The 21,644-nt window shown below is 37.6% G+C and overlaps 1 long non-coding RNA gene across 2 annotated transcripts; it reads right to left on the bottom strand.

Annotated features, from left to right (window-relative positions):
* Nucleotides 1-2,886: 2,886 nt before the first annotated feature.
* Nucleotides 2,887-16,456, bottom strand: LOC311287587. 2 transcript variants are annotated; one of them, XR_014626759.1, is made up of 4 exons: nucleotides 16,275-16,456; nucleotides 14,074-14,139; nucleotides 12,444-12,793; nucleotides 2,887-4,220 (listed from the first exon to the last, which is right to left on the bottom strand). It is a non-coding gene; the product is annotated as an uncharacterized lncRNA (long non-coding RNA). The 2 variants fall into 2 exon arrangements; XR_014626760.1 differs by having other exon boundaries at nucleotides 12,444-12,684; nucleotides 16,275-16,374.
* Between the last annotated feature and the right edge of the window lie 5,188 nt (nucleotides 16,457-21,644).

Genomic DNA, 21,644 nt, shown 5'->3' with positions numbered 1-21,644 from the left:
TCCACTTAAATGTTGTATTTTAAAGCAAAAGGAATAGTGGGAAACAGGAAGCAAAGTCATGTCATCAAATTCATGTCATCTCTTTTATCTTCATTATTCGATTGGCCCTTTGGGAATAACTGGACAAACCACTTGAACCTAGCACATGACCTCTGACCCTTGTGTCAGCTGTGACAGTTCTCAAGAGACTATATGTTGACATCAACTTCAAATGACACTGAAGAGCCTCGATGAGGTCCACTCTTCGGACTGTTGGATTGCAGACTGGTTAACATTTATATAGTTCTAATGACCCATTCAAATGGATTTCATGGTGGTCTGACTTTTTTTTTTTTTTAGGTTATTTTCAAGACAGGTATGCATGTTGATTCAGTTGCAGAATTTCACTAATAACAGCCTAACACTTTACGCACCCTCACCAGTTGCCATTATGCATTGATGTTATTTAAGAGGCTTGTTTAGAGCAAAGGGCACGTGTCTGGTCAGTGCTGTATGCACCCTTGGTCCACCATAAACAGGTCACAACCCTCTTCTATTGTCTAAACCGCAGAGGTCAACCAAGACAAGCTGTGGTAAATATAGGATCATGGAGTGTGTGTGTGTGTGTGTGTGTGTGTGTGTGTGTGTGTGTGTGTTTCTTTTTTTCTGTCTCCAACATTGGTACATCTTCACATATATATTCTCCAATTTGTTTTAATGAAAGTTGTTTTTCTTTTTAAATGTGTAAATTATTGGCAAGTAGTCTACAAAGAGAGCTTGTTACACCTGTCGTGATGGGTTGAAACATTAATAGAATAGACATTTTGAACATTTTCATTTAATAGATATAGGAAACACTATAAGAAAATACTGTCGCACTTTATTTTACAGTAGGCTACGCGCTCTTACGCGCACGTGTACTTACAGTGTACTTAAGAAATGTAATATAAGGTAACTACATGGGTTAAGGACTTAAGGTTGGTTTAGGGGTAGGTTCAGGGTTAGTATACCTAGTTATTACGCAGTTATTGTAATAACCATAATAAGTACATTGTATGTACATGGGGAATAGGACTGTAAATTAAAGTGCTACCGAAAATAAATTTTAGAACAGGCTAATACGCGAACAACTCTAAAGTTATCCAGGAGATTGTGCTCAGTCTTTCTGTTTAGGCCTACATTAGAAATGGTTACAACCCTTACCGTCTGGTCAGGTCAGGTAGGTTATAATATTTAGAATTTTAACATAGCCTAATGACAAGGTTGAGTGTATTTCAAATTAAACACGATAACCTGCTGAATCTTGATATCTAGCCCATATCACTTAACATATTTTTAATCCAAATAAATTATAAAGCAGACGTGAATTTATTTTATTGCCTCTTCTTTTTTAGTCTTGTAAATCCTTTATATTTTTACACAGAGTATTACAACTTGATCTTCTACCTCAGATGAGTGATGCTCATGTGTGATAGTGATTTCACCCCGTAGCTGATTTCTAATTGTAAACTAATGGTGTTACACCTTACCCCGTGTTATAGCAGTCCGGGGTCTTTCCAACAATATTAACTTGATATCCGACGACTAACGAGTCTCCTGTTTCTCCACAGGCTTATGCAGATATGAACGATCTGTGCTTGTTAGGGTTAGATTGCTGGAAATCTAATATACAGAGGTTGTTTACTGCTTACTGTAAATTGAATAGCATACACGCTGGATCCCCCCCCACCCCACCCCACCCCCAAATAAATAAATAAAATAAAACAAATGAATTCTGTTGATATTTCAGACCTCTTGTCTTTTTCTTTTTTTTTTCCTTCTATTTAACCCGAGCCAATTCCGCCATAATATTAATGTAGCCTATATAAACAGGTGGGAAGGATTTTCACTATCCAACAACATTTCAAAGTTTCCGCATCTCTTTTAAAACTATTTTTTTCTCGGATAAAACTGAAGAAAAAAAAGTCTCACCGTTAACATGAGTCGAAATAGTTCATACACAGTGGGCTACCCATAATTTGTGCCCAACTATTTCAACGTATTAATTTAACGACTGCCTGCAATAATAGATTTTAAAAAGATAATTCTGAAATTGTTTATATTTTTAATCTGTTTAGCTCATCTGTAAAGGCTTTGCGATCCACAAACACTAAATGTAACAGGATGGGTTTTATTAACGTTTTGAAATATAGGCTACATGAAAAGTATTAGAATATTGAACTTCCGACATAGGCTATTCCAAGAAAGAGCAGGCCTATTATAAAATATAGCGCACATGAAGCCAAAAAAGCTATAACCGCAAGATTTCACCTTGATCACAGAACACACGACATATCATTGCTAATTTGTGTAAAGGTTTAGCTGAGGTTTGACGCTTAATGAACGATTCATTTACAGGACTCCCAACTCTTCAAATTGTTTTGTGGTTTTGTGATTCTGGAACCGCGGAGGGAAAACCCATTCAAATTAAATTTTGGCAAAGAGACATCCATTTTAACTTTATAGATGTGTGAATCATAGCCTACTTTTTACGACGCAATGTAATTTAAACCAGTGTTTTACATTATGTGTATTTCTCATCAGCTGTCAAAGTGTTTAAATGAGTATTCCAGCTCAGTCATAAAAATTTTAAAACTCATTTTTTGCCTATAATAACCTCAATTAAACATTGCTTTACATATTTTGATACTCTTTTAAGTCATTCTACAACTTAAAAATACGCTTCACATTATCTCAGTAAATAGAAACAATCATTGACAGAAAGTCTGCCAATCAAGAAAATCCCATTGAAAATATTTGATCTCCTTCCCAACATCACCTTAAGCGCATTAAGCTGACTCATTCTCAGCCCAAATGTTGTTTTTCGTGTGTGTGATTTTTTTGCATCAATAAGGGAGGTGACTCATTGCTCGTTATTTTCCACACTTTATTATGTGCTGTCCAAGGTGCTGACAGGAGTGCCAGAACTCTGAGCCGTCAAGCTGCTTACAAAATAGCCTGTGGCCACTACATGTGAAGCTGTGGTTGACGTCCACATCCTTTTTAAAGTTCATTTCTATACCGAAATGGTTTTTCAATGTCAACAACCATTCAGACTAGCTTTAATGCATGTTTATTAGTAGGCTACAGTTTATCACATCACATCGTTTTATCATTCATCACATGGTCATACATCACACAATCAGACAAATTTAGCTATACATGTATTAAACACCATATAGGCTACATAGCCATGCATGTTAAACAATTTTCTGTAAATCAAATGAAACGTACATTTAGTAAATATAGGGCCTTATTTATAAAGTGTTGCGTAGAAAGGCGTCCTACACCATCCCTACGATAATTTCTTAAGTGTGTGTGTGTATAGGCTACGTGTGATTCAGAAAACGAACATGCGCACAAAAACGTGCGTTCGCCTCTCTTCCAGATGTGAAATTTCTAAATTACAAATGATCTTGAAATTGTGCGCAGCTGAATGGTTTCAGATCTCCGCCTTGTAAACGCCGCCTAATGGCGTTTAATGTCATTAACATATAAAAGAGCTTCAGTCAACGTCCAAATCCTTTACTTGAGAACGGCGAGCGGCAAGAATTGCTCAGATTCCTAAATAACTGCAGTAGCCTGATCCGCCTCTCTGCCACAAGGAAACGTGCGTACGTCTGCTTAGACCCTGACGTGCTTCTAAGCACTTTTTCACGTCAAAGATATAAATATGAACGTTGGCGTGGTTTTTAGCTTATGCACACTCTCAAATAAATAAGGCTCCCCATCTCAAGCATGAAAGTTCATTTTATGCAAGACAAGGAAGCATTAAAAAAGGGCGGATCACAGATATTGACATTTGTTTCAATAATGCCAAATCTCATTGTAAACATTTGACACATTAAGGCACATTATTCTCTTCAGTGTGTACAACACTAATAAGATTGTCCGACACATTTTTTAATATCTAAGAATTAACTGGGTGAACAGCCCAAATGTGTTCCAATCCACATACCCATCCGGTATTAGTGTTTGTTTGAAGACTGAACGGTTTTAAGACACCCACTGAAATCAATTAGTGCACATTTTGAAATCCATCCCTCACGTCTGCTTATTTAATCTTCACAGCGAACCATCTGGAAGAGATGCTGGACGCTGGATTCCTGAGGTGATGTGATTGACCATTTGAGTCAAACGTAGCTGGATGGCCTCAGTTTCTCTGGAAGCTGATGACAATGATGGGAATTTTGGACAGGAGCCTGGTTAGAGAGAGAGAGAGAGAGAACAAAAGAAGATAAATATCACATGGCTTACTGTTATGATACATAAATGTAAGATAACATTATGGAATGGACAACAATGTGCACAATCAAAACTCAAGTGAAGATTACCACAGTGATGTTAGTCAGTGCCATACATTATAAAAACGATATGAAAATGAACATTAGAAATAGATGCAAAGATAGTTGCATGGTCACAAGGGATAAATAAAGCGTCTGACGTTGTTTTCTACATTTCTGAAAGGAAAATAAAATACTTGTGGAAAATTAATCCTGTGTGCCAAAACTGAAGTTTGTGGTCTTTAACGTCTCTCCACTCTTAACTCGAAAATATCTCATCAACTGAAATGCAAATGACAACCATTCTCTTCTATTTTCTGCATTTCTTCTCTTCTTTAGCTGGTTTCCTAATCTAGTTGTCTAATAAACCTGTCATTGTGTGCTACAACGATTGTTGGCTCTTTGATGAATGCTACAAAGAAGTCTCTTTGGATAAAAGTGTCTGCTAAATGCATAAATGTAATGTAAATGTCTATGCGAAGAGTTTTTAGAATTATCAACCAGTCTAGCTACTACGAAAATGGTGAACTGAAACACAACGCAATGCAATGCAAACACACCTTCAACCATTTTTTTATGGCTTTTGTTTTTCAGCACAAATAGATGAAAGAGGAATTATGGGTTTGTAATGCCTAAAATTCAAAGGTTGCAGATTTTGGAAAGGTTGGAATCCATATTGGTGGCTTTTTCAATTGTTTATTTTAATGAGAGCAATCAAGCATCTAAATTACAGTGTGGTAATACGGTTTTTCTTTGTGTGTGTGTGTGTTATTCTACAATTTTCACCATGTTCACTCAGCTTAGTCATTATAGTCTTATAAGGATGACATTTCGAGATCATTTTAAGTATTTTATTTTGCTTAAAATAATGCTGTAAATCAAATTTTGTTTATCTAGAGAAGGGTAATGCATACAACTTCCCGACACCTTTACATTCATTGACCGTATTTGTTTACAATTCCTCATTCTTCATTTGCTTCCAAAAGTGGTGCGAATCTCTTCTATACCCCGTCACCCTCAGAATTTGTGTACGATTTGTACCAACGCCATTACCAGTTTTCCCAAATTATATGTAGAGAGGTTTATGGACAATTTAATCCCTGCAGGAGTCTTGGCAAGACCCTTTTCTCTGTCAATTTTCACCCTCTGCTTCATTCAAGCCCCCTCTCTCTTTCTGCGCCTCTACAATGTGGGGTTTCTTTCTGTCTCTTTTTTTATATTCCTGCATATCTCCCCCCCCCCCCCCCCCCCCCGTCCCAAAACCCTCAGACAGCATGCAGCTTATGCAAATCACTGGCCTTTTATTCTCAGTTCTCGTCCTCAGCCTTGAATGAGACCTCAAGAAAACACACACTCACTCAACTCTCACTTGTTCTCATCACCACACTCTACTGTAATGAGGACAGAGCCCTTCATGACATTCTATGTTGATTATAGCAGACCCATAATATTAAAAAGTTCCTGATATCTTCGCAACTGAGCAAAGGAACGTATATTCACACTGTAGAACCAAAGGCCAGGGATCATTTTTACCAATAGCCTCAGATATTGTTCCTAGATGAGAAGTTGCGATGAGGAGGATTATGGGATGGAAGTAGACTAGACTTTTTAGTGGGGGGGGGGGGGGGGGGGGTGCTGTTTACCAAAGTCACTGTGACAAGGGGAGGTGGGGGGCTGATGAATATAAAGTGCTTGCTGCCATTCCCAGGGTCTAGAACACACACACACTCACACCCAAGTACACTGTGTATATATAAGAGTGTGTGTAAGGAGGGGTGAGCCAACCAGCCTGACTTCCCTCAGACACTTTGACAGGCGGGCCTTTTCACCAGCGCATTGCTGGGCCAGCCAGCTCTCGCTCCCTTAGCAACGGCCCCCTCCAGCCGGCCACCAAAATGACAGGGGTGGGGGACAGGGGCAGATAGGGTGTGGGTTACAAGGGGTGAGCTGGTTCACAGGGGTGGATGAAGAAGTTCCCAGTCTGGCTGGGACTCCTACAGACATTGAACTTGAACTTGACTCTGAAAGAAATAACGAGGATCGCACATCCTTTCATTTACTCACCTTAACGAACACAAAATCATATTTCTCTTGTCCGTACAATGAAAGTCGAAGGGGTCCAATGTTGTTTGTTAACAATGGAAGACGTTTTATTTTTTGGTGAACCATCAATTTTTTGAGTAATCGTGACAGATCCACAAATGACGTTTCAAGAAATTCTAAAACTTACAACATTAGACAACATATATTTCTTTTCTATGTACACTTTAAAAGCGATGGTAATTCTCCTCATTAGGATGTAAAGTGGGCAAAAAGCGAAGCAAAGCTACAAAGTGAGGATAATTATATCCCAAGGTCTTTTATAATGGTGGGGCCATGATGGAGGTTTAAGTGTTCCCTGGTCTCCACTCTCCTGTTTTTGAATTCCTAGTCCTGCCCTTTACTCTCGCGTCCTCCAGGATACAGTTTATTGACGTTCCTGCTTTAAGGATTTGCAGAGAAGACCTATAGCTTCGGTCTCATTTTATTGCTTTATTACTAAAAATTACATCGCCAGATCTTTTCAACGCAACTCTAGACAGGCTATTCCAACCTCATCTTTAGCACTCTTCATTGTTATCAACAAAAGAAAAGTCTGAAAGAACTGCTTTCCTAAGTGACCTCATTTTTTTCAAGGTTATGCTCTCAATACGATACAGAACTTATTATTTTAATGGCACAGAATGAATAATAAGGAACAAAAAAGTGCATTTGTCATTTAAACTGATTTGAAGTCACGTGAGGGTACTTTCATATACTTAGATTAGACTTTAATGCATTATTCACATAAAAATACTCAACCTCATGTTGTTCCACACTTTCTTTTTTCGGGTGAATATACATACAAAAAGATATTTTGAAAGGCAATCTTACTTCTTTTGAGGTTTGGAGCAACATGAGGGCGAATGAATGACGATTTTCATTTTAGGGTGAACTATCCCTTTAAGGTACAATGCTCACTTTCATCCATCTGTCAATCTTAGCAGCAGGTCATGATTAAGGTGCCGTATAATTCGGTGATCCTAACGTCTCCATTGTCGTTCTGGATTACCTGCGTCTAATAGTTCAGTTTAGATCTACCACTCTGCTGACTGCGGTTCTTTTTGCTGCCTGTTATTCCAGCCAGAGGAATCCCAATCCCAAGCTTTTCATGACCACTCGTCCAAGGACGGGGAGAAAAAGGTGGGGGAAAGAATTTCAAAGCTCCCCCGTAGCTGATACAAAGCTAAGAACAACCCTTCGCGGGATAATCGTGTTTATCCCCAGATTAAAACGAGATCGACAGCTGAGGTATCCGCAAGGGGGAAAAAAAGGGGAATTTTCCCATAAAACACACAATGGTCTTTAACACGAACCCAAGAGATGCTTCTGAGTCATTTCTCTCCACTGTTCATTTCTCACTTATGACCACTGATGAAAGTCTACCCTTGTTAAGTGCCTTCGTTAACACTATCCATTCTCAACCTTTCCTCGAGAGATGACTTCGGTAACGCGTGCCAAAAATATGACTCCTCTTTCTTAGAAAGCACCATAAGCCTCTGCTGTCATATTATATACGTTTCCAAAGCTAATGTGGCACAAAGTTTTTTTTATCAGAGCAAGAAGAGCAAGAAATGAAATGTCACAGAGCTGGCTTTTAGAAATAAATATGTGAAGCCCTATAGCAATGGACATAAAGATGACATATGATGGGAAGAAAACTGTTAGTATGCCAGACAAATATTCCCAGATAGCCACCTCCCATAGGCCTTTGATATTAACATGCCAGCTGCAGCAACTGCCACATGGGGCCACAGACTGAGCCAGACAGTAAAAGCCCTCCCCCTCCACATCTATTCTCCACCAAACACATGTTTCCTCCATATTTTATTGTTCATCATCAGTGTATTTATTAACGTCAATTGTTTATCTCACCCTATTTTTTCCCCCCACCGAGAACAGAAAACCTCAGTTGGTGACTGTCCTCGTAAGGCTTTGTATGCATCGCTTTCAAGTCCTCCAACTGTTCTGCGGAACTTTTTTTTTTTTTCTATTTTATTTAGCATAAATAATTCCTCCTTTCTTTGTGATTCCCCCTTTTGCTTTGCTGTGAAATACTGTCGCTGTCCCGGTGTAAACTTTCTCTGTGGTTTTCTGTATCACTGTCTCCATTTTGCTGGGTAATATATTGTAATGGAGCTTTAATTAATAGCTTGCCCAACTGCTGTGCCCTAGCAGAAGAGGGGAGAGGAACAAACTCTCCTACAAATTCAACTCGAATTTTACATGCAGAATGCTACTTTGTTGCATACGTGCTGCATACACACTTTTTTCAAAGCGATGCCATAGATAGAAGAACCATTTTTGGTTCTCCAAAGAAGCTTTCAGTGAACAGCCCCTAAAAGAACCATTTTGTCTAAGATTTTTATACTCTAAAGGAGCTGAATAGTTCTTCAAGGAACCATCAATGCCAATAAATAACCTTTATTTTTATGCGTTATATCAAATAAATAGATTAAACTGCACATACTAAGATAAAACGTGTATAATGTAAAATGCTGCCCTTTTAGAATACACACGGATATGAATTACAAACCCTTTGCATAACAACTCGATACTCTAGCACGCACTGCAAAAATACGTCACATCTACTCGCGCGAGCACACATGATTGTGCAAATGATCACGCAGTTCCGGGCTGCACAAGCATACAATGGCGCTAACACACTGCACGGATGAGAAATAAAGCCCTCAGCCGTTCCCCGAGGATAGTCTCTTAGGGTTTTGGTGCTAATTTAGGCATCTGGCTCTGTCTGGGCCTGAGCATCTTTCTCAGCTTATTACCCTCCACTGTCTCTGGCACTCCATCCGTACAGACAATGGTGGGAAACAGGGGGGACCGCGGACCCACGTCAAGTACTCGCCGTACAATGCTGCCATTGTAGAAGAGGAGAGGGGTCTGGAATAATAATGTGGGCACTATCAAACTGTTTACCAACACAGAGCCAACAGCTGAAGATTTGCTCTTTATTTATCGCAAATCATCATTTGTGGTATTGCTATTGATGCTTGAATATGTGTAAGGAGAGTTTGTGTAAAAAAAAATAGACTGACTTTCTTGACACACACACACAAATAAAACACATTTATCATCATATACACAGATGCAAATGACCTTGTGTTAAAGTGATTATTGTGCCAGACACCTTGGGAGACATTTCAAGGATTTGCCCTTTTCAGTCCATGGGAAAAAAAAATATAATCAGAGTCATACCTAAAAATCCACATATGCCACATCCATCAAGCACATTAAGCTGGACCGCTACTAGACAGTAATCCAAATATGACAAGGAATATGATTAGAATTTCTTGAAATAATTCCATTTGTGCATATATGCTTATATGCATTTGGACTGGAATTGTTTCACAGCAATATAGTGCAATTGTTAAAAAAAACATTACATTTTTACCCATACTTGTATCCGGACTCAAATATTTGCGTGCGCATTCTGTTTGACTGAAAACACAAAGAACTGGTAAACCACAAAAACAATACACAGTTCAGAGCGTGATTTGCATATTGAAAACTGGAAAAATCTGGTATGGGTTTGGCACCGTGCCAAGCGGCATAATTAACACTTTTCAGCCACTGCTCTGCAGCAGTCACATTATGCTCTGACAAGCATCCACTCCCCCTGCTCGACCGCATATACTCACACAACCAACACCAACACATGCAAACCTGAACATTTATTCTTGCTTCATATATTCGTGAACACAAATTTGCTGTTAAACCATCTCCAGTTCTGATAGTGTTATTTGCCACCAAGGAAAATGCAATGTTGTTGTGTAACAGTATTGCATTAGACTCTCTTTTCAAGAGTAAAAAAATGAGTTCTGTGTCCCTATCTGAGATTTTTAAGCACTGAAGGTCTTTTACATAAAACCCTGAGAGATGCAGAGGAAGGAAACCCCTCCCCCTCCTGCAAGATACACAGCCTAATTAGAAATTCCATATTAAAGGTGCAGACTCTCATTTCCATGCTACTATTTTGTCTATGGATGAGTTTCAAATATATAGAAATAGAGAGTCTCGAACACCCCCCCCCGCATGTAGACGGAGATAACTATTTCCATATATTAATAACATCTACTGACACAAATGGGCTGTGTTAAATCTTAAATCTCTAGCTTTGTGTTGAACCAGTTCACTGTGTGTAATCATGGGTTTTTAAGGCCCATGAGAAATCCTAAAACCTATGGGTATTTCTTTTTTTTTTTAAAGGACAGAAATTGTTCTTGTCTGTCACATGCAAAACAGAGAAAGCAAACGCTCCTTCTTAAACATTGCTAAAATAGTGTTTGCATCCAGAATAGACAGATTTTTACACTGCACATTCGAGTGTGTATTCATCCCTGGAAATTTCCAGAATGCATGTAAACACTATATCTCTGCAAAAAAAAAAAAAAAACATTTCTTAACGCAAATAGAACACAAGCACATCAAAGTCTTTTTTTTTTTGTCTTTGCTTTGAAATGCAACAGTTTGAATTCAAATTTAAATTTAAACATTCAAAATATAGAGCATTGCCACGTGCCGTTTCTAAAGCGCCACTGTGCCTTTAATTGGGGGCTCAGTCCTCTCTGCTTGTTCCTATGCAATTATGTTAATATGCAGAGCTTGTCTGGTCTTTTTCATTAACAGAGGCGCTTGCATCATTGTTTCCTTTATTTGTAAGCTCCACGGGCACCTTCCGTACATCAGTGATCTTTTTTACACGTCTTTTTTGATGGGCTATTCTGCCAAGCCTCCTCTTTTTAGGATAAAATGTCAGTGTTTTTTTTTTTTTTTTTTTTTTTCATTTATGGACAACGAGGTCTTTTAGGCACACAGGGTTTCCACGCTCAGTAAGTATGCAAAAGCGGTTTTCTGTTATTACGAGGAGGATTCAATGGCTTTAAATATTCAGTAGATGACGCATCATTTGTCTCATCTTCGCATCTCAATACATTTCAACGTATTTTGGATATTTGCGTTTTATTCATCTGTGTTGTTTTGGTTAAAGCACAAAAGCCATCTGTCTTCCTAGAGCAAATATGTTTCAGAATGCCTGTGTTCCACCTACTTTCATCATTTTCTGCAATAAACACACCAGCACAGCTCTGCGTATCACCAGCAATCCATTATGACGCAACCATTCACCTTTGTGAGGAACATTTCAGTGTCTTCCATCCATTTCAATGACATAACAAGCGGCCTGCGTAAATTTCCGTTTACCACGTAACATCCTAGTGAACCGAGAGAGCGATGTGATGTTTTGCACCTCTCACTTTCTGACCAGCTAATGATACAAACTGTGGCTATTTTGCGAGGCACCAAATATCATTAATAACATGGCACAGCGTGAGTGTCGGTAGACATCTTCTCCAACATTAAAGTCGGTACATGCTTTTTGTAATGTGGTGAGGAGCACTTGGCACCTTTGTGCCAGCGATTTAGTGTATCATTAAGCAGCAGAAACAAAAGTGCTCTTCAGTCCAGGTCGACTCGGTTGCATTGGTCAAGAGGCTGCAGTGTGTCAATTAACTTAGTCTCTCGAGTGAGTTCGAGCAGCTCTCGCTTTTTTGGGTTTCATCTGAAAATCTGGCCACCTGGTCAATTTTTTTGTGTCATCGTTGAACTGGCATGGCTCAGGATTTAGTTGCACGAATTTGTCCTTTGCAAACGCATAACACGACCTCCAGTCAATTAACGGGGTGAGTGCGTGAATTAATAGCTACGTTCCGTTTGAAAATATGTATACAGAAGCACGAGGGCTTCATTTGCGTTCAAAACTCGCTACATATCAGCAAGAGTGTGTGCATATAGATAACGGGGCTAATTAGTCAGGAAAGATGAGAGCGTGATAGTCTTTTTAAGGAAAATGATTTGGGCGACAGGGCCTAATCTTACGCTCAGAACAACCACGAAACACATTCAATCTTTTTTAGAGACAAATTCGTGTAAGCATTTGCCCCATTCGTTTGCTTAACATTTCAAATTCCCTTGCAACACAACCGGTCGAGCTCAAATCAGTCGCAATAACGCGGCAGCTAGTCTGATATAGGCAACGATGCAGCTTACCTCATGCCAACACAGCCATTTTAGGAAGCAGCAGCCAGTTTCTCCATCAAGATGGCTTCCTGAAAGCACACCCCTCATTCAGACTTGCAGTCTTCCAGCATCTGGTGGTCCGTGGCAACTGGCAGCCTCTTTGTCCCCATTGGCACTTGGGATGTAGGCTCTCACTCCTTTCTTTTTTCCCTCTTTTCTCCGGGGGCACAGATGGCACTAAATGCTTCCGTTGAAGAAGAAGGGAGGGGAGCTGGTTGAAGAAGGATGAGGGTTGACTATTATTTTTCTTTTCTTTCATTTGGACAATTGCACCATTTTTTCCCTCTCTCTCTCTTGCTCCAAAAAGGCAGTGTAAATGGCTGGCAAGGGGAAACAAGAAAATAAAGGACAAAAAGCCCCTTTTTAGCACTGCCAAAGCAGATGTCATGGCTACTACTATATATCATTTCTTTGGATTATATAAGCGGTAACATTTCTTGTTGCTGTCATGCTAAGCAACTTCACCAGGGACAGACAATCCCCTATTAGTAATGTTAACAGTTGTGCATTAGCACTACACGAATCGTGCAAAGGCACGCAAGTCCGGCTTTTTGTGTTATCATAGCTGTGCGATTGCCAATGCTGGTCACTGTGAAGGTATACTGAATCAGCCCACATCAATTACTGTCCACCCATAATTTCATTGAATAACCCTTATTCAATTGTGCTAGGTAACCAGTTTAGCTGGAAAAGATCATTGTTAATGAATGATGACAGAATTTCTTTGCTCACATTAATTTTACATAAAGTAATATGCGATGTGATAGTGGCCCATACATTCTTATCATTATCGAGATGGAGACGGACATATAATTTCCTCTCTCTGATCATTCATCGCATTGAAGCCTTTGGCCTAATGTCCTGCAGTCACACTGCAACCACGTATTCTCAGCCATGTTAAAACACATTGCGATTTAGATTTATTTTCGTTCTTTTTTTTTTTCACACGGGTCATGCCTTTGAGGGATTTGTCTTGAGATAATTATGCGCTTTGTGTTTTTTTCCTGTTATGATTAACAGCTATAGCGAGCCCTTTCCTTATTCATTTGCTAATATGTGTGTGTGAACTGCACAACGTCTGCCTGAAACGATTTGAAAAGCACAAGTAAACACATGCCATACAGCATAATGCAACATTAATATGTCGAATAATTAAGAGAGCCTTTCGGATTATGACATGCACTTTTACTGTAAAGAAATTATTTGTGGCTTAGCACAAATGTGAAACTGATATTAGTGTCTTTAAAGGCTAAATATCTATAACTGACATTTATATATGCAATTTGTCAAAGAATGCCTGAGGATCGTTGAGGCTTTGATGAGAGGGAAAAACTCACATATGCATAAATACAGAACATGAATATGCATATATGTTAGAAAGAGAGATAAATAGATATATAGATTTTCTGATGAAAGATTCATGTAATGCATGTAGTGTCTTGGACTTGATTAAGGATTACTATTTGCATTTGGCTCCTTTCAAGTGCATGCATTCATTAGCATATACTTTATGATGTACTGTGTGTTTGAATCAGATTAACTATACAACTAATTGTTCTAATTACAATGTTGCATTGTAATACGCTTTGATTGCACTTACCAGATGGCGTTTTCTCCCTTAGCTCCAGTCCTCTGGTCTCTCACAAAGACACTGCAGTTTGAGAGGCTACAGTAAGTTAGAGTAATAAAAGAAATTATTATTTTTACATACAAACACACATACATTTTATTCATTAATTATTATATATAATTTACAAACGAAAAAAATGCCAGACAACCTTGAATTAAAAAGTTTAATTTGCACCTTAAATCACACTTGTGAATGTTGAATGCATGTGAAATTTACTTTTTTTTATTTTTTTTTATTTTTTGGAGTGTGGCAAATATAGAGAATGTAAATCTGCTTAGTCAGCTCATTAAACTTTTTTTTTTTTTTTTTTCTCTATAATTTCTTTGTGAGTTCTTACAATTTTACATTTTCTCTCTCTCTCTTTAAGATGTAATTATCAAGAAATTTTTTCTTTTCTTCTATTCATTCAGTTTAATTGGCACTCTGAAACACATCCTATTTTGTAGCCTTAGAAACCTTTCTGACTGTTTCTGAAAATAAAAATATGCATGTTGTGTATTTAGTATTATCCTTAGAGCAGTAAAACAAGGACTTTCAGGCCAGGAAATTTACTAAGTCCAAATCAGGTTAAATTTTCCTACATTTTAAGTAGCCTGCACACGCCATTGGATAAAAAAAAAAAAAAAAAAAAAAAAAAATGATATTGCGTCAGGATTTTCATTTAGTTGGTAGGCTACTTTGTTGTCTCACTAGAACACATATTTTACTCAGACTTTTTTATTTAATGATAAAGTATTTTTGAATATAGGCTAGGTTTACTAAATAGCATCGTAACACACAGACTAGTGTGTGTGTGTGTTGCTCTGCGTGACGAGGGCTTCCAAAAGCGCTTACACTTCTTATGTTTTTGAACCCTAAACATTTTCAACTTACATTTTGTTTAGTCTTTTTTTACAGTGGCGTAGGAGTGCTGTCTCACAATTACGTCTTATGTCATAAAAAAAGGACACGGGGATAAAAAAAAAAAAATCCATTCTGCATTATTTTCCGCTTCATCTTTGACGTGTAGGCCTACAGCCAGATTAATATGGCCAATCATAATGAAGCTGCTTCAGCATGATGTCATTGCTTATGATTTGTGATTGCGAGTGGGTCAATGACGTCACGTTCGTTTTTTTTTTACCCAGATCGAAGTTGTTCAAAGCTGCAATAAATATAGGAATGACTTGAATGGCCTGCCTCTTTTATAATTAACAATTTTTTCATAAAAAAAAAAAAAAAAAAAAATTGGTTTATATAAAAAAGTGTATATAAAAAAGATAGAAATTATTTCGTCTGAAATCCTTTAGTGCATTTTTAAAATAAATAAAAAAAATCATAATTTTGTCTCTAAATCTGTCAGTGTGACCAACACGCAGGAAGCCATTTTGTACAAGATGTTTAAAAAGATCATCTTAGGATGAGTCTGACATTCTTATGTGTCATAATGAGAGAAGAGATTAACAACCAAGCATTTGAGCGTTAATTCATCCTCGATTAGTAACAGACTAATTGTAAAATCCACATGGAGTCCCTTTTTCTAGATCATACCAAGATTGAGATCCGATACACGCGCATTATTATAACGCAGGCCTCATTTGCGCGTGTCAGGTGCGGAACAAAAGCAGGCGTAATAACAGCAATGAGTTTAGCCTGGTTTAGGTAAATGATATCGGGTGGGTTAAAGCAGGAAGCAGTTTGGGAATGGGAACTAGCTAGGAAGTTTATAAACTTAGTCCGCGTAAAGTTGACAATGAACAACACTAGGCTACTGACAAAAGTTTTTCATTTGCATGAAATTTAAAATACAAAACAGTCCTACAAATTAGTAACTAGATTGTGATGTATAGCCTAAGTAAATAACTGCTGTTCATTAGGCTTTCTTTTATATAAATAGCCTATTTGTCAGACTAAACACCAAGAAACAATTATGGCGTAAAATAAGCAATAATAAAAAATAAAATAAAAATAATGTAAATGTAGTCATTTTATATAGTGTTTCTTTTTTTAAACAAAGGCACTATACGTTTACGAAATTGTCTGAAATTGAAATAGTGAATGTGTTCACAAACGTGCACGCGCCCAAAGGTGTATTGAAATTAATAAAGGCTGAAACATTATTAATGATCGTATTCCTTTACATTGCAGTGATTTAAAGTGCCTGTATGATTCACACAGAGGGGCCTGCTTACCTCATGCAGTTTCCCTGCAATCATTGCTTCAACTTGTCCACATGCAGTTAAGGAGGACGTTTCTACTTTCGGTTATCTAGCTTTATGAAGGAAGATAAACACTCATACAGCTAGATAACCAAAGACAGCAACTACCTCCTGTCAACACTTTTTTTAAATGTGGACCATCTCATAAAGTTGACCTGATAAATGAAAACAGGGTTAATGCGCAATAAAATAAATGACACTCAAATTCCATTTAATTGACTCTTTTTTATAGACCTGTAAATGCTGTTAACAAGTCAAGTGTTGAAAGGACTTATGAGGTTCTGAATGTGGATTATGTGGTGAAGACATAATCCACAAGTTGCGGTTTCTGTCTGGATGCGTTTCAAATTGAGCCTTTGGAGTTATTGTCAGGGTTTCCATTCATCAAACCGATTTAAACAGGATTTTGTCCCTGCCTTCCGGTCAGCAATAATCTTTTAAAATGACGATTATTAGGTCTAACCATTTCATTTGGCTCGTTAGGCCCCAACAATCACACCACATGTCTACATCATGCATCATTTATGCCGTGCATTATAATTCAGAAACTGCAAAAGGTAAGGCCTTTTCGCAGTTTGATTTCAGTCTAAACCCAAATAGATTATAAAAGACGTTTATATAGCCTATGCGTGCATCATAAGCTAAATGTAGCCTCAAAAAATATAGAGCGTACATATATAAATATATAGGCTATAAATAAGTAGTGCAATAAACAGATCATTCTTCACCAAAGCACATGCCACTCGTTTCAAGATCAAGGTATTAAAGGGCTAAAGAACAACAAATGTTCCAGATATGCTATATGCACCTGCTGAGAGTGCACAAAGTCCAGACAGTGTTCAGAGGGCCACATGCACTTACCACTGAGCATGGCCTTGTCTGTCACATGGGGTCAGTTATAAGCAATTCATGTCAAACGTTAGGATTACACACATATCCATGCATTTTTACGAATATGCATTTAAAGTCAACTTATGGACCACAGTCTAGAGTTCTAATTTATTGTGACCAAACAGTGATTCAAGCTGCACTATGAGTCCGTTCATTTGAAAAATGCACAAAGAGTAAGCAGAAATAATTGAGGTAATTCAAAAATCTTACTTTAAACAACTGACGTACATATTCCTCTCTGTCAGAAAGTAAGCTATGAGTGGCCGTGTGTCGGGGACAAATAGAGGTTCCCGTGCGTCTTGCGTTAAAGAACATGACGCTGAAATCTGCGCAGACGTATCTAGTCAGAAGCCAAACTCTTCCGTGCATCTCTTCAGTGATGCGTTTTCCGTTCAAAACTCGCAGTCCTTAAGTATTCAGCCATCGAATGTTACGTCTCAGCCATCCAGGGATTGGGAACGGGCAGTTTAATTTCCAAGATGGGGAATTCCACCCTTGAAAAGCATGCTTACAGTGTTCGTGCATGGACGTGAGAGGAGATGCGAGGTTTACTTTATGAAACCTGCACGCGATGTTCTCATTCGCCCTGTGGATCTGATGTTCTCTCTCTCCGGCTTGAGAGAGTCTAGTTTCTGACTAAATGCATCCTCCTCTGGCAGTTCTCTCCTGCAGTGACGTCACTCCAGCAGCAGGCAGCCGAGCGACCAATCACACGCGCGTGCTCCTTTTCTCCCTCTCTCTCTCTCTCTCTCTCTCTCCCTTTTGCGCGCGCGCTTTCCCTGGTTTGCTGAGTGCGCGCGCGTCAGAGTGTCGCCTATAGGTTCCAGAGTTCCTATAGTTACCTAACCTAAAATAAATTAAGTCATGCCTATAGTTTCAGCATTCCCCTGCAACGTTTGCCTTTTAAAATGAGTTAGAGGTTTGTGAATTTTAAGTGATGAAACTTTGTAAAAGTAGGCTATATGTATCCTTTCAAATTTGCGCATATTTACATGGAACCTCACTATGGTCTTTCTTTGACTGCACTCTTACTCTGTTATCATGTGTCTGATTGCTATGTTTCCAAGTAACCTGCCCGAACCGATGACAAAATCCGTGTGTGTGCAGACACACTTGTCCAATAAAGCTGATTTTGGGTCTAAAAAGAAAATGCAAGAGTGAAAGTGCAACGATGCTTTAAAAATAAATCTGATAACCATATGTAGGTTGTAGAGAATTATATTAATAAGGTGGATTATGGTAATGAGGGACACTTTTTGCAATTGTGACTTGTGTGCCATATTTCCATATACGAACCCCAAACAATATGCTATCAAAATCTTATGCCAATATGAAATCCCCAATATGCTCCTTTATTAAATCATGAGAATTATTTCAGATACTGTACTCAAAATGAAAATGGCACATATGTTAGTGATTCTTGTGGCGTAAATCGAGATGAGAATTTTGTGGATTTTCTAATTCGCGCTGAAATCCTATAAGCTGTTTTGGGTTAGAAATAGTTTAATTTTTACGAAGCAAACTTGCAAAAACACTCCTGTTTAAATGCGCGTACACATGTTTGGTTTGTTAATTTAGTAGACCTACAGTGTTTGCTGTCTTTATCAGTTTGTCTAAAAAACTAGCCTGTTCACATGTGGAATGTTAAACACAACCATATTGCCTAACACAGAAGTAATGTACCTACTATTTAAAATAATGTATTATACATATGTTAAAATAATGTATTATAAATGTCAGATGGGAGCAACAAAGTTAATAAATAGCAAAAAACCGATTTAAACTTTGGAACATGGAATGTCTTTAAAACTGTTATTTAACTTCTATAATCTGCACATGGTAAGACCATGGAATATGTATTTTCAAAAGCATGTGTTAAGCAAATTGTAATGATAAAAGCACTTCATAACAGAATAAGTTCTTACCAGTCATGGACTCATCATGGTCAAGGATCCAATTGTCCTCTAGTGTCTAGTCCAAGGTTTTGAATCCTGATCTTAAAACAAATAATATTGCTGCATAAGCCAAATAATTTAACAAAAATAGGCCTATACATGCGTGGCATTTAACTTTCTTAATACACATTTTCACTTCTGAAACAGCCTGGGACGACAAAGATCACTTCAATATTCTAAACAGATTTTAACAATATTATTGCAGCTTTTGATGCACAAGTAACTCACTAATATCATTTGAACATTTTATTTATAACAAATTCATATCCTTAACATTAATTTTGTCTAAATCCTAGGCTACGTCACTGACCTTTGAATGGTCTTCATTAGAGGTAGGCTACTAACTGTTTGATGATTTTTATGACCACAATTATGGCATTTAGGGAGCGCGTGTGAGGAAATTTATGTTGGAAATTGGTCATAATAACTGTTTCTTGATATCCACTGCATCTGTTTGCTCTGATTGGCTAATGTATGCTCTTTTCTAATAAAAAAAATACACAATTGAAATACTCTCATTCCTTTTCTCTTCATCATTTGTTTTAATTATAGGCCTCATCTTCCGTATGACATTCTAAGCATTATAATTATTATTATTAGCTATTATTATTATTATTATTGAATGTTCTTAAGGGTCTGGCGCAAATAGATTCGTTACGTTTTTTTTAAGGAGTTTAAAAGCAATCTTCACTTTACAATTTATACGAATACGCGCGCACAATTAGCTGAATGTGCGTTAATAATTAGGCCTATACTCAGTATACGTGAAAAATGCATGTGTGCATTTTGTAGGGCTTAAGAATGTCCATTCTGATAGCGGATAGCCTAAATGGTGTTATTTTCTTGACCCCGCCACACGTTATGAAGGGTGTTTAAGTGAAGAGTCCACTCTGTTCATTCACAAAGGTCACTTGGTTTGGGTTAAATCATGTCCTGATTGTCCTGTGGCTGTGAGTGTCTCGTGCACTGCATCAGCTGAGTGTCACGCAGAGCATCGCTTGACATTATACAGCGCTTTACTATGTTGATTTCAATCTGCAGAGAACTAAACGGGAGTTTAACCAGACAATGGGCCTTTCGCAGGCTAACATCAGAAGAGCGCATTTCTATCTCGAGGTTCTTGGGATAGATAGATAGATAATGACCTTGGCCTTGGTTACATTTTAAATCACAGTCTCCATGTTAACTGATAGCCTAATTTATAATAGATAGGCTAGAAAGACTTTTGTGGTAGTCTACTGCATGTAAAATCGTTATTAATATCCTTATTACTGTAGCTAATTGCTTATTAACACGTGATAAGTGGACACTAATGTAAAGTGTTGCAGGCCTTTTATAATCCTGTAGCCTAAAGTTTCACAAACGCGTAATGAAGGACATGTACAGTTTAAACAACAGCGACCCTTAGCGGTGAGTCTTCTCATCTTCAAGCGAGTGTTCAGGTGCTTCATATAATTCAGTTTAAACGCTTTTAAAGTTTATAAAGTTGCGTGAGTTCTGTGTAGAAATCCCTATTTTCAATGTTTTTTTTTATTTTACTATATTTGACCTAGATATTTATGCTGCTGCATTGAATTGTCATTAGCCTATGTAATGGTTTAACATTGTTTTCCATATTAATGATACAGCGATAACCAGCCACCCCTGATAAAACAAATACAAAAATAGGAAAATTTGTATCTAATCATTTCGACTAAAACGATACAAGCCTTTTGAAATGAGAATTTGTTTACAGAATGTTAGGCTACCTATTTGTTTAATACAATCTAATCTTACATTTGCTTATAGGCTACAGTTTATACAGTTATGTCTATTCACTAGTGTGCAATCATTTAGACAATTTTTTTTAATACATAGTCTATTTAATGTCTACAACATCTTTAATAAATCTACGAAAGAAAGAAAGAAAGAAAGAAAGAAAGAAAGAAAGAAAGAAAGAAAGAAAGAAAAAGAGAATCAATCGAACGGATTTGTCTATTTGACTTTTTTATTTTTGCCATTGAAGGTCGTTTTTTTACACATTTGTAAACTGTTTCTTTGTCATTCATGTATGCCTATTTGCTCGTGCGTGGTATATTCCATACTGTATGTGGTTACAGATTTACATGTGCACATTTATAACAAAATCATCGACCAACCAAGATGATCGTTGACCATTCAAAAACCAAAGCATGTAAAATAATCTTTGGCTACCTGGATATAGTTATCAACAATCATAAAAAATACACAGGGCCCCTTAGCCTCATTCACAGGTAATGTATTTTTCAATTGATCAAATAGGCTTTTTGTCCGTAATGACTTGTCGTGTTGTTCTTTTGATAAAACTGATTTGATTCCCCAAAATATCACGGAATAGAATATAAGCCTATAAAAGCACTAAACATATTATACGCAGACTTTCAAATCGAAATAATTCGAACTCTATTTTAAGATCAACTTTCCCATAGAAAAAACGGGAATAGAAAAGTAAATTGAGACATAACACATACAGCGGTCT

This window comes from Rutilus rutilus, assembly GCF_951802725.1.
Source record: "Rutilus rutilus genome assembly, chromosome: 3".
Taxonomy (NCBI): domain Eukaryota; kingdom Metazoa; phylum Chordata; class Actinopteri; order Cypriniformes; family Leuciscidae; genus Rutilus; species Rutilus rutilus.
This window is presented reverse-complemented; position numbering and strand designations above follow the sequence as displayed.